We start from the raw sequence: 18862 nt of genomic DNA on the forward strand, positions 1-18862 counted from the left end.
AAAACTGCAATCCAGTTTTGATATACCCTTGATTAACAATCCGCTATTGCATTGTGCTTAAAATATAGGGCTCTGTCCTATGAAAATGGAAACATAATGTCCTTAATAGCTCCATAGATGGCTGAAATGAAGTGTGCAATGGGTTCTTATCATATTTTCAAGTCAATGTTCTTTCCCCTAAAGCAAAAATAATTAAAATAACGCAGAAGGCTCTGAGCAGCTTTGCAAAGGCAGAGTGGCTTTGCATGCATAATGGAGGTAGAAAGATGATACTTAACTGAGGAAATTGACTAGAGCAACACTTGTCTTAAAACAACTGTAGGAAGGGTTATAGATTGTTCCATTTACCCAGAAATATACAACATGACAAAGATAAATGTCAGCAACCCAAATGCAAAATTATGGTTGAATGTGAAGTTGCTAATAGAACTGGCATGGTTAAACCAATAGTAGGGTAAAATGTGATTGGAATAGTCTCTTAAATTTCACATTATACAGAAGCTGCCTTGAATATTATATGGTGTGTGTTTGCACAGAATACATAAATCAATTAATTCATCGCCAGGAGCAGTAAATGTGTACTTCAGTTAGAGGTGGTCTACATGCATCTAAAAAGTCATGTTATCAATCTGGCAGGTAGTGTAAGCTGCTAGTGTATTGGAATCCAAGACGGCTGTCATGAAATTATGTTTCAATCGATATTTCAGTTGGCACTAGACTTAGAAAATGAACTCCAGTGGCAAAGCCAATGGTGTGTGAATCAAGGGGATCAATCTTAATATTTCTATCAAGATTGCCTTATTCATTTCAAAAGTAGCCACTGTTTTGTTCATGATTAGTTACTTGAAAAAGTTGCAAAATTGCTACACCAGCTCTGTTTCATATGTGTCAATAAGAAACCAGGTTTGTTGGCTGGGACTGCTCCTTCACCCATCTTTATCATTTGAGGTCCAAGTGGCGTCAGTGGCAAGAAATGCCCTTTTCCAGCTACAGCTAGTTTGCCAGCTACAGCCATTCCTGGAACAAGGCAGCCTGACCACAATTTCGCCTGCTCTGATTATTTCCTGTCATCTAATGCAGTGCACTCTGTCTAAGACTGCCCTTGAAGACTATGCAGAAATTGCATCTAGTGCAAAACGCTGCCACTAGAGTGCTGACTGGCAACTTGATGCACAGTTGTTGACATCCGTCTGTCTTGGGAGACAATGGAGGAGTGCGCCTTTGGGGGTGAAGTCAATTCATTGAGCTGCTGGCTAAAAGACCATGCTTGAATCTACCCTGCAGGAAGATAGATGTCTCTGTTCCAAATCTCTGGTGTTCTCATTCCACCTCTTTCCTTATACACCCAGAAAATATTACTACACTCCTTTCTTTTTATCCTCTGCAGTCTTTGTTCCCTGTTTTCCTTCATCCTGTCTTTCCTTCATCTCAGGAAAGCAAACTTTTACGTTTGGAATATAAATTTTATGGGTTTTACTTGCTCTTTTCTTAATTTGGCATAGAATGTACACAAGCCTCCCTTTACTTCTATGTATAAATTGAGAAAAGACATTCAAGTATTTATGATGATGGCTGAAGATATAGGTCTTCCAGTTTTAATGCTGTGTTGTACAACAGAACTGTAGTGTGACCTTTAGTCAGAGGTCCAGTTCTCCATCTGTAAAATAGGGATAATAGCCAGTCCCCATCTCACATAATTGTGAAAATAGTACAAATTGTCAGGCAATGAGAATCTGTGGAAATAATTCAGAAGTCACTTACCTTAAAGTAGCACTGCTGAAAGCAACCAGCCCACTCCAGGGAAAGCAATTTTGCAGTTTATAGGTTGTTTTGTAATGGGGGTTGTATGAATAACACTTGATAGAATTACAGAGCAATATAATTGAAGTTGAAAGTAAACTCATACAGTGAAGTGGGTTTCAAATTACATGTCTTGAAAGGAAGTATAAGTAGATGGAATGCCATAGAAATGTATGTGCTGAAATTACACTGAGAAGTGTTTTGTTCAGAATGTCCAGTTTGAGATTCTAAAGCTTTGGTGTCCTTGCTGAACTGCAATTGTTTTTTGACAGAGGATTGATCCCTGATACTTTTGAAAGCATATTATCCTTTCTAACTTGCTTTGCCCAGCCCACCCTGGAACCAAACGAAATGTGGATGCTGATTTTGGAATTCAAATGGGTCTCATTCTAGATAGGTCATAACATTTGAATTATTTTATTATTTTTATGTTTACATTCATTATTTATTAGATTTACATCCTGCTTTTTTGACTACCAGATCCTATCAGATCGTCAACTACTTTTAACTACTGTCTACATACCCAGTTTCTTATACCTTAGACTCACTACGAGTAATAGTTCTACTGCAGCCTGTTGCCCTGCAGTATAATTGTTCTTTCCCTATTGTTTAGTAATTGATTAAAGAAAACTCACACCATTTCCCCTCCTGGCTACAAACTACTGTTCACATACACTTGCATGTCCCCAGAGCGACAGTTTCCATAGGCATCACCTTTTGCTAGGTGTCCTCTGGGGCTGCAGAACTCTTCTAATGTCCAAGGAGCTAAATAGAGAGGAACCTTGTGCTGTTCAGCATGAAGCAGTGCTGTGCCAAAATTTTCTCCTGCATTTCCCCCAGCTGTTCTATGTCAATTTATTGGGGGGGGGATTACATTAAAATTTATCAAGGGGGAGAGAAAATTTTGGTGAAATTCTCATGCATGTGGTCTTGTCAATCTTGCCTTACTTTTGAGGTGGCCAAAATGCCCTTTCATTCTACCGTTGGTCTCATTGGTAGTCTGCGTTCTGCAGCCTTCCTAGGTGCCTGCTCCTTAACTGAAGTCCAGGGGAAGACAAGGCATAACGAGTTAGCTTCTTCCATAGAGCTTTTTCAGATCAGGAAAGGTGGGCAGCCTGGGAGGTTACAGAATGCTGGGATAAATGTTTACTGAAAAGAAACACACACAAACACACACACACACACACACACACACACACACACACACACACACCACCCTTGGCCATCTCACAATGAAAAATTAAGATCACCTCCCCTGCAATGTTGACATTTTTAAGTGCCCTGGAAATGAGGCAGAAAAATGAAGGCCTCCTTTGCAGAGGAAGAACACTTTCGAGAAAGTTAAAGATAGATTTTGGCACAGCATCAGCCTGAAGTATCTTCCATTCGTAGGTATAGAATGAGCAGTTGACTGGATGCTGTGCTTTCTACTCTCTCCCTTTTGGGGCTAGAGATCTGCTAATGTGTGGGGAGCCAGGTGCTCTCCTGCTTGATGTTTCTTCCATTTGGTATACTTTGATTTGTACTTAAGTCACAGATCAAAGTTACCAAATCCATATGGCTAAAAGCAAAACAGATGTGCCTCCAGAGTAGAAGGCAGTCATCAGCAGGGTGTGTCAATACAGTGATCAATAAAGCACTAAGTTGGACACCACCTTACCCCTTCATCATGGGAATAATCCCTTTCAAAGTGGAAGGACATCACAATTCCTTATGGGCAAACTGAACTTTCATGGTGTCATCAACAATAGCTTCACTCTTCCATCGGCCCAGGGAACACAGTAAGTGAATCATAATAATGTTAAGATAATCTGATACTAAGGGACGTAAACCACAGAGCCTAGGGCTTGCCGATCAGAAGGTCGCGGTTCGAATCCCCGTGACGGGGTGAGCTCCCGCTGCTTGGTCCCTGCTCCTGCCAACCTAGCAGTTCGAAAGCACGTCAAAGTGCAAGTAGATAAATAGGTACCGCTCCAGCGGGAAGGTAAACGGCGTTTCCATGTGCTGCTCTGGTTTGCCAGAAGTGGCTCAGTCATGCTGGCCACATGACCCGGAAGCTGTACGCCGGCTCCCTCGGCCTTTAAAGCGAGATGAGCGCCGCGACCCCAGAGTCGGTCACGACTGGACCTAATGGTCAGGGGTCCCTTTACCTTTAATCTGATACTGCCTTTCTGTCTTTATTGACTCAAGCACTTCTTACACTGTGGTCTAAACCACAGAGCCTAGGGCTTGCTGATCAGAAGGTCAGCGGTTCGAATCCCCGCAACGGGGTAAGCTCCTGTTGATTGGGCCCTGCTCCTGCCAACCTAGCAGTTCGAAAGCATGAAGTGCAAGTAGATAAATAGGTACCGCTCCAGTGGGAAGGTAAATGGAATTTCAGTGCTTCTCTGGTTCGCCAGAAGCGGCTTAGTCATGCTAGCCACATGACCCAGAAGCTGTACGCCGGCTCCCTCGGCCAATAAAGCGAGATGAGCACCACAACCCAAGAGTCATCTGCAACTGGACCTAACGGTCAGGGGCCCCTTTACCTTTACCCTACTTTTTACTGGAAACTTAATTCTGCTAAAAAATTAAAGAGAAGTGATGACCTTCTCAACACACATTCAGGAACAATTAGCTAAAATGCCCTATTATGGCTGATGCAGAGATTTTGCAAGTATTTTGAGTAACCGTAATATAGCTATGCTTTCAGAGTGATAAAATATGAACATCTGTTAATATTGAACAGATTTGTTGAGCAATCGTATAAAGCTTTACTTACTTCAGAATAGGAAATTAAAAAAATATTTTAACAACTAAATTGTGAAAATAAGTTCCATTTCTCCCATAATCCAGCCAGCTTTCCCTGTTACCTTAGCCACAGGTTATCGTGAAACTCATATGATACAGTTAACACATTTGCCGCATCAAATTATGCTCTGATGCAGAATACACAGGAGGGGGAGAGAACAAGAAACTAGAGTAAAATGGTGAAACCCTGTAACTGGAAACTAGAATAAAGTAATGAGATATAAGACTATTGAAAACTTTAAACTCTAGTTTTAGAAGCCCCCAAACAGAAGTGTATGTGAACCTCTGTTGTATCTTTACTTACAAATTGGTTTTGACCGACTAAATAACCCTTTTCTCCTTAGGTGCTTGAAAACAGTATTTCTTCTGCATATATAGGAGAGTTGTTGCTCTAACTATGGGGAAAGTCTTTACTCTGCTGCTAATTTGACCCTCTGAGAATGGCAGAGGCATTATCTTTATATGCCTTCCAAGAGTTGCAAACTGCAGGATTTTTTTCTTTCTATCTCAATGGAATGTGATGCAATGGGGAAAAAGAACACTACTTTTTAACTGTCACTAAAACAGATTTTAATTGCACAGTAACTCTAGGTATGCACTTCGTACCAAAATAACCTTTAAAGCTTGTTCAAAATGAGGGAGCAAGAGAGAGAGAGGAGCAACAGAAGTGGGAAGCATAAAATGGCTAGCATACAATATATTGCCATGTCCCTCTTGGCAGCCATCTCTGACATATTTCATTCTCACTATAGAGTTCCTTGTCACTAAATAGTGTCTTGGCTCCTGGAAATTAGTGTTTGCATAAATGTAATTGAGCAAATGAGAATTCATTTCTGAATCAGGAAGCAGGATAGCTTTTAAAAAGCATCTTTAAAAAACCCAAACAGCTTAATATCTCTGACCCAACAGCTTTGTGACATATGTGTGATCTTTGGTGCATACGTAAGCTTTGTGTTAGCAGTAGCTGCCTCAGTGACTTCAGTACCAAGGAAATGCACTGTGCACACAATTGAGGATTTTGGTGCACAGCAGTGCTATAGCATGGGTGGCCAGCATTGCACCCCCCCAAACCCGAGGCTCTCAGGCTGTGGTTAGTGGCCTCAGGGCACTCACAGGAGGCACCCTGGGTGGTCTCCTCCTTCTGCCTCTTGCTAAGAAGTGCGAGAGAGCAGCTGCCGACAGCATGGAGCTACTTCCATTGCTGGGAAGAGGGGAGCCAGGGCTGTGCCTCCAGGAAGACTCCTCGTCCTGCGCTCGGCAGGGAGGCAGATGTGAGCCATGAGTCACAACCAACACGCAGGTGGGGCCCAGCCCAGCTCTGCCTCCCAGTTTGTTTCTGCGCCGTAGCCCACCTGCAGGAAAGAGACCTTTCTGGGGGAACAGCTGTCTCGCCGCCATCTCCCTCGGCGAGCAGGTTTTGTGAAAGAGCCCTTTCAGCTTGCCCACCTCTTCAGCTGGGAGGTGAGGTGCCAAAACTACAATGCCCAGCCTGCAGCTCGGGAGTAGGGATGTTTCCCAGCAAGATCATGCAATCAAATGTGAAGCAGGAACACTCTTGGGCTGCCTTCTGCAGCTGGAATGTGCAGGAGCTCCTCAAAGAACAGCCTTCTGAATTTGGAAACTTCAGTGTATTTAACCGAAAGCAGCTCCAGCAGTAGCTGAGGTTTGGAGGCAGGGAAGCATCCCTTGCCTAATTTGTGCCCTTAACAATTTTGCCCCTCGGGCAAGCACCCAGTTGCCCCCCCCCCCAAGCTACACCACTGGTGCACAGCAATTCCTCAAAGTTGAGGACATTCTGCTTATATGGAATTTGTGGGGATTTTTGGATCTGGTTGAACACATCATGCTTTGGGTTATTCTACACTGTAGATTTACCATTGATCATTGTAGAGTTGAAGTTTGATTGAGCCGGCCATTGAATTGTGCTGTCTTCTGTACCTGCTGCTTTGGGAGTATGGACTATCCTTCAATGAAGGTACAGTCAGCCATCTGTCAGGGGCACTTTAATTGCATCTTGCACTGCCCAACCTGCATTGAGAAGTGGGTTGGTCTACATGACCTCCAAGGTGCCTTTCAACTTGTGTATGTTTCTATCAATCTGCACAATGTTACCCAATTTCCTAGGTCAGATACCAGCAACACATGGTTTTCTTCTCCCTATTCTCGGCATGTCTTCCTTCCCATCACCGATTAAATAAAAAAAGGTTTAAATAAACAAAAGTTTATTTAATTCCACTTAATTTTTATTTTTTTAAAAAAACTAACTGGGAGTCACGTGTGGTTAACAGGCTGCAGTTTGTCTAAACCTGGCATAGCCACAACAGAAAGCTCTTCTTGCATTGTCCACATTGCACCACATTGTAGAAGGGATGGGTGCAAATGTTCCTGTTAATATTTCAAAACTTTCAGAGCTGTGTGGGGATGGCAATCTGACATTGTCATTGCCATGTGCAGGCTCAGCTAAGCTTGTGTTCTCCCTTTGTCCCTCCCTGCTGCCTTGGTCTATATTTCACCTGGAACAAAACGGTGATTGTGTACAAGGCAAGCTTGTTTTCCCCCATGTAATTCACAGACTGGGGTGAATGTTCTGTGCAATTTTCTTAATAGTTTTGTGTGAGGTTTTTTCTTTTAAGTACAAACAACAATGATCTCAGTGTGGCGAATTAAAACCCCAGGATACAGGGCAATAATGCAATGCCTACCCAGATAAATGTACGCTAGCCACATCCATTCCTGCTGTAGCCTCCCATCACATTTGGTTTTTTGTTTTGTGCTTTGAAGAGGAGTGAAATGTGCATGTTTGGTAGAACTTTCAGGGCAAAAACTTCCCTTCTGGTCTCCAGAGCTGTTTCTAGATAGTGTGGGATAGGTGGGTAGGTCCTATAATTTTTCTTACGTAACCCTTGGGAAGTGTTCAAACTCTCCTAAACTAGGTAAAAGGTAAGGTAAAGGACCCCTGGACTGTTAAGTCCAGCCAAAGGTGACTATGAGGTGCGGCATTCTTCTCGCTTTTCAGGCCGAGGGAGCCGGCGTTTATCCACAGACAGCTTCCAGGTCACGTGGCCAGCATGACTAAATCACTACTGGTGCACAGAGGACCGTGACAGAAGCCAGAGTGCATGGAAATGCCGTTTACCTTCCCACCACATCGGTACCTATTTATCTACTTGCACTGGTGGGCGGCTTTCAAACTGCTAGGCTGGCAGAAGCTGGGACAGAGCAATGGGAGCTCACCCCATCACACTGATTCTGATCAGCAAGCCCAAGAGGTCTAAACCACTGAGCCACCCACTCCCCTAAACTACTAGTATACCAGCATAGGAACCACTATAGGGGAAAAAAGAGATTTGACTTTCTACCACGTGTATGTGCTATTGGGGGGGGGGGAATTGCCTAATGAGTGGAGTATTTTGCGCTACAGTGTGCCGTGAAAGATATCTGTGCAATCCGTTTTGAGGGGAGGAAACCCAAGGTTGTCTAAGGACATTTATTGGCACACACTGCTAACAGTATTAGATACATTGTGTGAATTTTAAAATTAATGATACAGAATCTTTTGCAAGCTTCACTAAAGCAGATGAGAGCAGGATCGTCTTTGAATTATAAATTCAATGACAGAAACTTCAATAATGAAGGACTAGTGTAAAATAACTTCTGCACTTTAATGCATTGCAACATCGGGAATCTTTGCTCATCTAATCCTTGCATTAAAACTCAGGAGCCAGCTGGGCTGCTGTAACCCTGGTGAAACAAAATGGGAAAAGAGCTGTAAATGCTTCTGGTGAGTGGTCAAACCATTGTCTTGTGATTATTTGGCAATTCATTAGGTCACTTTTGCTTTTTTCATTTTCTTCCATGAACACTAAAAGGCAGAGCTGCGTGCAGTAGGAGTTGTAGGGAAGGGGCAGAGCTCAGTGCTTGGCGTGCAGACGGCTGCAGGTTTGACCCCCAGGTAGGGCTGGGATAGGAATAAGGAAAAGAGGTTAGGGTGCATATGAGGCACTAGACAGAAGCGGTGATCCTGAAGGTTGGAAAGGAGGAAGATTAAGAGACAGTGTGAGAGAGAGAAGGGTGTATTCATGCTAGCTGGGAAAGGAAGCTGGGGCTAATACTTACTATTATTATTATTACTTATTTATTGCATTCATACCCCATCTTTTCTCCATAGAGCTCAAGTTGGCATACATGGTTCTGCCCCTCCTCACCGAACCCCCACAGCAACCCTGTGAGGTAGAGAAGGCAGTGACTGGCCCAAGGTCACCTAGTGAGCTTCACGGCTGAATGGAGGGATTCGAACCCTGGTCTCCCGGGTCCTAGTCTGACCTTCTAACCACTACACCACACTGTCTCTGCAAAACTTGCCCTCCCATTCAGCTATACAACTCACCTTTTAGGCCTTTTCTCCTCAGGCATTCCTGTCACTTGGGTGGGCATCCCAGGAGGCCTAAGAAATAATTCCTAGAATCCTCCCTGACCCTCCCGCAAAAGTGAACAATTGCCTGTAGAAACGTCGTAAGTCAGTTTCTGTTCATATTCATCTAGAAATGGATGTTTCAGGGCCTTACTGGGAAGGAGGGTGCACCTAAATTAACTTGTCTTCTTCAGCGACCCTCTCACCTTCTGATCTGTTGTACCTTTAAAGGAGTGCAAATGTTTGATAGATCTCTGGAGACAGAAGAGAGCACTTTTGTTATATTTTTTTAAAAAAGTTGTGCCATTTTAATTTGTGAAGGCAGAAAGCCAATTCGGATTGACAGTTTAAGTGCCCACATAATAATAAACGGAATGCAGATTTTATTTTCTTTGTGACCGTTTCTCTTTTCCTTTCAGCCCCTGTTGGGACATAACATTGGAATGCCCTTGTTGCATCTGACTTTCTTGCAGAATATTGGAGAGCTTCCAACCTTTTAAACTGCTCCAGCTTTAATTTATCCCACTTCTGATGTTCTCCCCTACCGTATATCTCATCCCCCCCTATTTCCTACCCCCTTTTGCTCTTAGAGAGTATATATTTATTTAGCAAAATATTTTAAAAGCGGCCTGAATTTATGTTTAAAATTAGTTGTCAATGTTATTATCCCTGTGAATAAAATATATGTTGTACATTTGAGAGGGGGATCAGTAGTGGGAAATGACTCATTTCGGGAATATTTCCAGTAATACAAAATGGTGAAAGAAGTAATTCCTGCACCACCCATCTGTGTTCAATATGACTTAAATGAAAGGCAGCTTATTAGAAGGGCACAAAGGATCTATTGAATCACAAAAACATTTGCAACCCCAATATGTTTGTGCCAACAATAGCCACGGCACCAACATGTTTGGAGTGGTTGCAGAGACCACTGGTTTTGTGCTGCAGAAGCTGGTACTGACTGGGAGCTCAAGCAGCTTTTCTGGGCAATCGCAGCAATGCAGATAATGACAGCTGGGTCATTCTTATTTTTCCAACCAAGTATATGCTGGCATTTGTTTGGATTTGGCTGTCTATGACGGTGCAAGGGCAGCTGAGCCCTGCTGGTAGATGAAGCCTGAATGGTTTCAATCCAGGTCATTAGCTGGTAAAGGCAGGATCTTCTTTGGAGTAATCCTTGAGACAGGGAAGGCCTCAATAAATGAAAAGGCAGCACTGCATTCCTCAAAGTGCCAAGATGTGGCTCATCTTTTCCTCTGCCCTTCTTCTCCACCCTGGGCCAACTGCTTTCTGACACTCCGCAAGCCTCCATTACGAGAAATTAAAGCAGCCCATGGCCACCTTAAAATTCAGGTGCCACATTCATGTTTCACAAGGAACCTGCTTTTTATGGCTAAATTTTATGTTGGGAAATGGACTGCAGAGGAGAGCTCTGCACATTAAGGAACGCCATGAATTATGCACGAGGCACAGCAGTCGGGCATTGGCCGTGCCTTTTTATGAGCAAAAGAAAACGATATTAACAATTTACACAGGGCTCGAGCTCTTATTTTTCATTGGGAAGCAATAACAGGCCGTGGTGCTGGGAAACGAGTGGTGTGTGGCTCCTCCTCCAGGCCCCTAGGGGGGCTTTCAAAAGCGATTTGGCAGCAGGAAACAGAAAACCAGTTTGAGCACCATGCGGGGGTGAAGTGCGGCAGGAGGGAAAGGACACAGCAGTTTTGTAAGTCCTTTGGCAGTGCTTTGCGAGAGTGTCGGGACCGGAGCCAGGCTGACAGATCTGTGCGTTTATCCGATCTGTGTAATGGGGCTGTAAGGCCACTGTACAAATTGGCTCATAGACATCTCCTGAGAGAACCACATCTATCAAATCCATAAGGAAAAGACTGAGAGCAGGGGTCTGGGCGGGAGGAGGTCACTGGTAATCAGGCTCATTAGCTGCTGTGATGTTTAAAGGAGCAGAAAGGGTGCAAGGACTCATATCAGATATCCTTGCTTTATGCCCAGATGGGCTTTTCTGTCCCATTGCCCATTGCTCCTGGCTCTTTTTATACTCACTTCTAGATGGGGAAGAAGGGGAAGTGGTACCAGATATTTCCATTCAGTAATGATGAAAAGAGGCAGTTTTGGAGATTTATCACTTGGATAAGTGACCTAAATGGTGAAATTTCTGTACACTTTGCTCCCTTTTTAATGGCATATTGCTTTCTTTATGCCTGTTTAATAATTTCTATTCATAACAATATTGACATAAAACTAAACGTAAGTGCTATTTCATGCCAGTCAGGCTATGACAGATTTGGGCATTAAGAGATTTGGTAATCAAGATTATTTAGGGAAAATGTGTTAGCTATATTTAGTCCTATGGGCCTTTCTTTTTGTAAGGGGTTGGGTCCCATGATGCATCGTACATCAATTGAACTTTGCTGACAAATTTAGTAAGGATAGCAGAGTAATTTGGCAACTTTGATTTATCACACAGTCCATTGATATTATAGCGCTGGTGGCATGGACAACTTCTGGCTGATTCTTTCAAATTTAATTTTTTTCAGGGAAGAAAGTTACTTATAGCCGGATAGATCTCTGAATATGCATTTATATGCAAGCGAACCTACTGTGTGTATGTGTCAGGGGCTCGGGAGCAGGAGCACAGGGGAGAGAGGAAATGGAGAGCGAAGGGGAAGAATCCGAGGGCAGCGTAGGGGAGTATGACAGTGACCCGAGAGATTCCATGAGCTTCTCCAGCGAATCAGAAGATTCCCAGAAGGGGGCGCCGATGGTCAGGGCAAGGGGGGTGCCAGGGGGGACGCACCAGAAACAAGGAGCCAGCGGGGAACCCCAAAGCAGCAGCGGGGGATCAGGACCAGTTTCCCCACCAGAGCGTAGTGGGGGGGAAGAGTCACAGGTGTCAGGACCAGCGTCTCCTCCAGCGGGGAGAGAAGATGAGTCAGGGCTGACCACGCCTCCATCGGAGAGTGGGGGAACGGAGGGGAGGTCAGTTGCAGCTAGCCTCCCCGAAGGGGGAAGCAGTGACAACAGCAGTGAAACGGTCAGGAGGAAAGTTGCTGGCTGGGCGCGCGCGCCAAGTTCAAATGTACAGGCGCGGGGGACAGCAGGAGACCCGGATTGGGAACCAGCTCCTAAAGCCCGCCGGAGGGAGGGGGAAGGCTCAGGGGATTCAGCGTCAGAAGAGTCTAGAAAGGGCGAGACCCCGACGGACAGGCGGAACCAGAGGCGGAAAGAACAGAGGAAGAGGTGGAGCAAGGCTAGAGTCTTAAACTGGTGTCTGGGGGGAGGAGATTCAGACGGAGCATCAGCGGTCTAGACTTTGAGACGTAGAGCTGCACGCTGCGGCTCTGGAAGTGAAACTGAACTTCAATAAAGACTTTCGTACTTAACAACGAAGCGGCGTTGGTCCTTTGTGAGCTGGGACCTCGGGCAGCTCTGACAGTATGTGTGAGTAGTTACAAACACTGTTGCACTTCTGGATACATATTCCCTTTAAAGCAAGGACAGCATATACAAACGGAAGTGTAACTGTTCTTTAAAATTCACACTTTTCCTAATTTCACAATGCAATTATTCAGCCAAACAATGTGTACAAAAATGCATATACAAGGGGAAAGTGTGCATAAAAATGGCAATATTGTGATACTAACACACCAAAATGCTTTATATTAGGGTAAATTCCTTGCAAAAAAAATGTTATGTTACTCAATAGTGTGTACACAACTGTGTGTGTTAGGAGAAATTCACACCAGTATGCTGATAACTTTTCATTCCCTTTTTAAAATGGCAATCTGTTGTAGAAAGATGAAGAATTTAAGATTGTAAAAACAAGGGAATGGGGGGGGGTGAATTAACAGATCCTTCCATCTCTCCCCTTAACCATCTCCACCTCATTACTCATTATTTCTGTTGGAGAAAAAGAACAGAACCCCTTTAATTTGGCTCTATCTTTACCTCCTTGATTAACAAAAAGTTGTGAATGTTACTTAAGCACCGAAAACTGTTCTACCCAAATCAGACAGCATAAGCACACTGCATGAGGCTTCCTTCATCCCGCCAGGGTGGGGCATTTTGATTACCTATAGGTGCTGCGCCCACTTCTTCCCTTGATGCAGCTGCCAAAACAGCATATGCAGAGGCCTGTTTGAAAATTGGCAGGAGGAGAAGTGGGTCAGCTGCTACACATGCACACAGGCCAGGTCTTCTGGGTTTATTTGTTCCTCTTGCAGATATGCAGCACATAGCGGCGTGGCATCCTATTAAAACACTGATTAGGATTATTGTCAAACATTTATGATTCTTCATCTAATTAGTGTGCTTTATTGGCTGTAGATTGCCAAGCTACGTTCAGGACGTAAAGCATCTTCTGCACACATAACGTAAAAATACAGTATCACTTCCAGTATGGACTCACTGAAATGTTCCAGTTTACGTTTACTGTGGTGTGTATCTGAAGAATTAAGCCATCCTTCTTTACTGCAAACAGTAAATTGCTTCCCTAATTGTTTTCTTTGGGGCAAAATGTTTTCCTAATGTAATTACACGTGTATCCAGGGGACATATGGAGCTGAATTATGAGGTGCGACCTGCCCTCGGTTTTCATTTCTTCTCAAATGCCCCATAACTCTGTTGTAGGTACCTCTTTGGGGATAATACAGTTGTATAAGTAAAACAGCAAGACAGCAAGTTCAACGCTCTAGATATTTCACAGAGTGTACAAGTCTACTTAATTTTTTCCCCCTTTTAAGATACTTTTTATCTGCTTTCTGGTCTCCCTTGGACATGGAAAGCGTTTGGATGCTGTAAAGCAGGGATGGCTAGCCTGTGGATTGTATACAACCCCCAAGAAGCCTCTACGTACCTCCTGAAGCCCACCCCTAAAAGGGCACATTTCTGTGCTCCCACAGTTAGCCAGGTGCCCTGGTTTGTGTTTTACTTGCATTTGATTTGTTTTGAGGGAGAACTGATCCCCCCATCACTTTGCAATACAGTGGTACCTCAGGTTAAGAACTTAATTCATGCTGGAGGTCTGTTCTTAACCTGAAACTGTTCTTAACCTGAAGTACCACTTTAGCTAATGGGACCTCCTGCTACCACTGCGCTGCCGGAGCACGATTTCTGTTCTTAACCTGAAGCAAAGTTCTTAACCTGAGGTAATATTTCTGGGTTAGCGGAATCTGTAACCTGAAGTGTATGTAACCTGAGGTACCACTGTACTGTCATGGAAATAAGGAGGTGAGTCTTCCCTCCTCTATGCTCATCTACACCATGAGTTCTTGGTGGACACTGGGAACAGATACTGGCTGCCCATAGAACAACCACCCGTGCTGAGCAGTAGCCACTTGCTTATCATCATCTGAAGAGTTCACAAAAGCCCCGTGAAGGAGATGGTTTAGATCTTCCTCTCCACCCTCTTTTCTCATTGTATTTCAGGCGTTAACATAAAGGAGCAAAGCTGCTCTGCTGGTGCTCCCTAGGTTTCTTTTTTCCAGCTCTATTGGCCTCCCATTCAAACATTAAGCAGATGGTAATGATATGCCATGGGTGCAATAGGTAAAGCTAATGGTAGTTTCCCTTTTGTTATTTTTATTTCAGTTGAAAATAGCTTATGCACCAAAAGGAAATCAGAGGTTCTTGTTCTATACCCTTTATAGTATTGTAGGAAGCAGATGGTCCTTTATGAATCTGTATAGCACATCAAGAGATGCCCCCTAAAACTATTACTAGGAATATGATTTATACTGTATTCTTTTCTCTTTAAGCATATAAATGGTAAAACAGTGTTTACATGCAGGAGTTGTATTTGTCTTTCCAGGCCTCTCCTCTAAATGTTATTTACTGTGTCTTCCAGGAGAAGCACACTCACATAAGAGATCTTTTTGCCACACATTAATAAGTATTATCTCTTAATTCTTCGGTTGCCACTTAATTAAATTGTCGCCTCTTGTTTTGTTTCTGATACAGACTGATAACTGCTTTGCTGTAGGCTCAGGAAAGTATTAAAGTGCTTTACATTGTTGGCCTGACATAAAATGCCACGCAAAAAATTAATTCTAATTTTTTTCGAAAGAAAAGTCTAAGAAAGTAAACAGCTATTATTGTTCACATTGGAAATAAACTTCCTTCCATAAAGTTAATTTTCATAATTGTAAATGAAGCAAAATCTCTATCCTAGGGGGTATCAGAGTAGAGGAGCACTATCCAACATTTCATGGCTGCCAATAAACTAAGGCTGAATCCTAAAACTTACCAGGCATCCTCCAGTGACTTTAATTGATGCAGGATACGACTCTTGATCTCCAGCAGTAGTGCCAGGCAATCATATGAGGAAATAGTAAGAGCCAAGCTGCCATCTGCACATTATACTTCTCTGTCTGCTGTAGCAGGAGAACAGCCTTCCTGGGTCCGGCCAATGGTCCTTCTAGCCCAGAGCCACCCTCCTGACAATAGCAGCCCACTCCATATGCCATAGTGGAAATTTTAAGTGGAGCAGAGCAATCATGCCAACTTTCCAGCAGGCTAAGATTTAAGGATTGCCCAAGCGATGAGGTTCATCCTCTGGCCATTTGAGCTTGCAGTTTGTGCATGTTCTCGGGTTCCATTCCTAGCTGTATTATTATTAAAAACTGTTTACATTATATGATATATTGTTATACAATACCTCAACAACAATGGACATATCTCTTGTTTTTCAGTGATTAGTTCTCTCTTTGAACAGCCCTCAAAACAAAGTCTTCTATTTGAAGGGCTGCCCAGTCCAAGTCTAGTTTAAAGATAACCATCAGAAGGGAAAAATAGCAGAGGCTTTGAGGTTGCCGAACAACAGTTTGCCACCTAGACTTCAGACTGAACAGGCACATGTGTCACAGTCTCAAAGTTTTCCCCAATATGGAGTGATGCACTGTATTTCTTGTTACTTGATAGTTGTTATTTCAGAATTTGCATATGCAGATTTTATGCAAATCAGTGTCGCATTTCTCCCCCTCCCCTTTTTTGGGTGAAACAATTCTTCTCTTTTAGTGATTTTGGCCACCCTAACTCCAGGTCAATATACCATGGGAGGAGACTGCACTGTTTGTTTATAAAGCATTCCACTTCTTTCATAGTGTCTGGGATAGGATGGACTAGAAGTCCAAAAAATAAAGCAAATAGTTAATCAGATGTTGTTTAGTTAGTTTTGTGTGAAAACAGGGGGGAAATCATCTTCACTCTTATGAATTCCAAATCCAAGTTTGGCTTATTTCTTTGAATTGATGCTATTAATTCTTGTGGAGTCCATAAAGCATTCCTAAAGTGTGGGCTACATGGACATTGATTTAAGGCAGCACGATGGCTCCAGAGCTAAAAGAAATCTGGTTCCTAGATCAGATTTTTAACTTGGCTAGCTTTCACCTGGCCAGCTATCAGATTCCTCTTTTTCCAACTTCTTTTCTGCATCCATAAAATAGGAATGAATACCTGCGGTGTTACTATTCTCTAATATTGTGTGCAGTATTAATATTGTGCACAGTGTTAGAGGAGAAGATCCTCAAAAGGTGAAAATATAAATATTGAGGCATTCTGAAAAAGCTATGGCACTCTTTTTGAGCTGTTTTGAAAAGCCCCGTGACAGTCCCAGAGATTATATTGCAGAACTTTTGCTGAAATGCAGAAACCCATTTGTTACACCTTAGCAAATTGTTTTTAAGTCTGGGGCTCTGATACAGCAGGGGTGCTTCCTGATTAGTTAAGGCGTTGTTCAAGCCTTCATCCTCTGGACCATCCAGGGCTGTAAACATCCTGTCCTTGCAGTGCTTTCCACTACTATGCTGACTTTACAATTTTGGCAACAGGGTTGGCTCCATCAGGAATTGAAGTTTGCAGAACTTGGAATCAGGTCACAGAGCTAAAGCTCTAGCTTTCTGGCTTATATATGCTGGAATAGTAAGGTGCAAGTCAAGTGTAAACACCACGCTATAAACCTTTCAGGAAGATCTCATTGTGTGCGTTTCCCCAATGCATCTAAACAAAAACCTCTATCTGTACCTTTCCGTAGCTGCTAATCTCATTCTCACCAAGAAGAATAAAGAAAAAGGATAAAATTGCCATGGTGTTGATTTCTTATGATGTACTAAAAATGTAAGGGTCTTTGGAACAAACATGTCCTGAAACTCCATGCAAGATATCTAACTGAGCCACTTCAGAGCAGTAACAACGTAAGAGCATTATATTTAGAAACAGGAGCATTGCAAATAAAGTTCCAAAATAACACCCCAGAGCAGCAACCCTGTGATAATTAAGGTAAAGCGATTTTCTATTTAGAAAGCCATTTTAACTGCTGGTTGCCTCAGCCTTCCAGTTTGCAGTAGAAGATCTATTGCGCACAATATGTTCATGGTGTCGTGCTTTTGTTCTTTGCAGTCTTACAGAATGAGACTTGAGCTTTGGAGACTTTTAAAATGTTCACTGTGGAGTGGAGCTTATAGGCTCCACACAAAATCTGGCTTCAGGGGATTATTATTTTTTAAAAAAACAACAACAACACAACTGACCTGTGTGGCAAAGAGGGTGGAGAGCTTTAGACATACCAAAGCTAAACTGTCATGCCATGCCATTCAGGTAATGAGCACCAGTACTGAATGCTGGAAAATGCCTTCACTGGCTGCCTATCTCTCACAAGGAGTATCATTTGTGGTCCTGGTCCTGAGTGCTAATGTTCTACTCTTCCCCCCATCTCCCTCATAGAGTGCTGACACTCTTAGAACCACTACTTACGTATGCAGAGATGCCATTCTTGGTATCTCCTTCCCTTCACAAGGAATGTATGGAAACTGCCTCATTCAAAGAATCATAGGGGTTGGTTTGTATCTTCATCAAGCCAAATACTGCCTTTTTATGGTGTGTGTTCCTCCCCATCATGTGTACAATGATATGAGTGACTCAGATATCCTGTGTGTACCCTTGATTCAAGTGGAAGGCTTGTCCAAATTGTGCCTCTGTGCTAGCCTTACTCAACCTGTTGCCCTCCATATGTTTTAGACTACAAGTGCAAGACGTGATGAGATTTGTTGTCCCAAATATTTGGAGGGCACCAGATTGAAGGAGGCTTTGTACATATGGCAGGACTCGGCTTTGGCATCTTCCTTCTGGAATATATGAAATAAGAATGGATGAAAATGCCCTAAAAGAGTGAGTACAGGATGTGCTTTCTTCATTTGAGCTTAAGTGCAGAGCAGTGTGCTGTTCCCTATTGTCTGGTGGTGGAAGGTGCACATCTGTTCCATCAAACAGAGGATGGACTTGGCTGGGTGAGCTTATGAACAGGTGGAGAGGATGGAAACATATCCAAAGGTCGCCCATGTTGGAAAAAACAAAGCCATTTATCTACCAATCTCTCCCTCAGCACCATCTCAGCCATAGTAAGCAACAGTGAGTCAGAAGGTGCACTGTGGAGGGGGACAAGAAAGCTTCAGGCATACACCGCAGGAAAGAAAAGAAGAACCCTATACATCAGTGTACCCTAGCCTTAAGGGTCATTTCATACGTCATGAAGTAGCACTATAGATTGAGATTCATAATGTATTTATTGCCCCCAAACATTTATTCTCTCTGTGTAAGGTCACATGTAAAGTAACACATGGGGGGGGGACTTAAACCTTCTATGAAACACAAACATATATGTCAAAAGTTTTTTTCTGGTTTTTGTTTGTTTGTTTGTTTGTTTTTAAATTATGCATTTTCTACCTTTGAAGGGTTTAAAACTGGGGTGTGTATTTACATTTATATTATGTTTGGTTATGTTACCCTAACAATTCCCCCCTCCACATCTCTATAAATAAATATAATAGAGGCTTATGTCATGTGAAATTATTG

At 43.0% G+C, this 18862-nt stretch overlaps 1 protein-coding gene and 1 long non-coding RNA gene across 13 annotated transcripts in view; both read left to right on the plus strand.

Moving 5' to 3' along the window:
• TSPAN4 (tetraspanin 4) overlaps positions 1 to 18862 on the plus strand; it is a 500953-nt gene that overhangs the window by 383922 nt on the left and 98169 nt on the right. The window contains exon 1 of one of the 11 annotated variants that reach the window (XM_083587756.1): positions 3560 to 3581. The exons of the other annotated variants lie outside the window; for them this stretch is intronic. The gene's annotated coding sequence lies outside the window, so the exon portion shown is untranslated. Of the gene's footprint in view, positions 1 to 3559; positions 3582 to 18862 lie in introns of those variants that run through there. 11 annotated transcript variants of the gene reach the window in all.
• On the plus strand, positions 7487 to 9700 carry LOC310750358. Of its 2 annotated transcripts, none has more exons than XR_014542068.1 (2): positions 7487 to 8371; positions 9421 to 9700. It is a non-coding gene; the product is annotated as an uncharacterized lncRNA (long non-coding RNA). The 2 variants fall into 2 exon arrangements; XR_014542069.1 differs by lacking the exon at positions 7487 to 8371 and adding an exon at positions 8385 to 8542.

This window comes from Podarcis filfolensis (genome assembly GCF_964270895.1).
Source record: "Podarcis filfolensis genome assembly, chromosome: 1".
Lineage (NCBI taxonomy): Eukaryota > Metazoa > Chordata > Lepidosauria > Squamata > Lacertidae > Podarcis > Podarcis filfolensis.